Here is a 1,781-nt window from a genome sequence, read left to right as displayed (position 1 = left end):
AAAGCTTTTAAAAAATTACCCATTTTTTTTTTCTTTAATTACTTTTAATTAATTAGTTTTTTAGTTTTTTAATAACAAAAACAAACGATAACATCTTAAAATATAATAATAATAATAATGATAATAATAATAATAATTACGAAATTTTTAATTTTTATTATTCGAGAATTTATTTTATTTAAAGTTTTTCGTCAAAAAAAAAAACGTTGTAAAAAAATAATAAAAATAAAATTTAAATAATTAATTAATTTTTTTACAGTTTTTATTATCAATAATAATAATAATAATAATAATGATAAAATATGTTGTCGAGATATAAAATAAAAAGTTGATTCGTTACAAATATATTTTGGCGTATAAAAAAAATTTCTTTTTTTTTTTTTTAACTAAAACTTTTGATTTACTTTTTTTTTATTTATTCTGGTTTTTTATTTATTTTAAATTTATTTTAATTATATTAAAATCGATAAAAGCCATGATTTTGTTTTAGAAAAAATTAAATTTAGGACAAAATAATTATGCAAGTATATGCGGGTGTCAGTCATTTTTACCTTTGACGTCATCGGTTCGAAAAAAAAAGCATAATAAATAATGATGCTTTTTTTTTATTAACTTTACATTTAAATTTGATGAAAAATTAATACCTTAATACCTTAAAAAAGGAAAAAGGAATACATACATAAATGAATGTAAATTTTTAATCAATTATTTTATTAAAATCGTTAGAAAGAATTTTTTTTTGTTCGCGACATACTTTTTCGAATACGCGATCGATATTTTTTTTTTTTTTTTTATAAAAGAAAAAAAATTATTTTTTATTATTTAAAATGATATAATTAATTAATCCGAGTATATTAATTTATATTTTAATTAATTAATTATTTGGAAAACTCGAGGGAAAACTCGTGTCCCTATCAATTCGTTCATTTTGTATCATCGTAAACAGACATTTTTTTTTTTTTTTTTTTAAATAAGTAGCCGTTAAAAAAAAATTATTTATTTCAAAATATTTAATTAGGTATTCATCGGTTAGTTATCCGCAAGAATCCGCATCCTGAAAAAAAAAAAAAAAAAAAAAAAAAAATCCGGTAAAAGTATTTTTTATATATATATATGATATGAAAAGAAGTCATTGAATAGCCGCCATTTTTAAAATAATGGTTTGCGTGAAAGTGAATTGCCTTGAATAACCTACTAAGGGTATACCATAGCCGGAACTTTATAATTTATTTTACGAAAAAAAAGCAAAGATGTTTGTTTGTTTGTTTGTTTGCCACCACACCGAAAAGAAAACTTTCTGAGTGGACATGAAATTATTTCAAAACAAACAAACAATTTTTAAAAAGAAACAAATCTCTGCGGTTAACGTTCCACATTACGATGCATACGTCTTTTAACAAAACAATATTATTATTATTATTATTATTATTATTATCATCATCACAACTTTTCTTTTTTTTTTTTTTTAATAACGAACCGCAAAAAAATTTACAGAGAGAGAAAAGTTTAAAAGGAACAAATTAAAAATGGATACAATCGAAAATTATTATTTTTTATTTATTTAATGGTATTAACCTTATTGATGTCTTTGTTGCACGCACACGTACAGGCACACGCACACGCACACACGCACAATAATCGAATTCGTTAATTAAATAAAATTAAATCGATTAAATTATTAATTTTTCTTTCAATCATCGAACCGTTTCATTTATTTTTTTTATTTAGTTTTAATTAAAAAAAAAAAAATAATGATTATCATTATTATTATTATTATTTCT

This window comes from Pediculus humanus, genomic scaffold (genome assembly GCF_000006295.1).
Source record: "Pediculus humanus corporis 1103172108208 genomic scaffold, whole genome shotgun sequence".
NCBI classification, from domain to species: domain Eukaryota; kingdom Metazoa; phylum Arthropoda; class Insecta; order Psocodea; family Pediculidae; genus Pediculus; species Pediculus humanus.
This window is presented reverse-complemented; position numbering follows the sequence as displayed.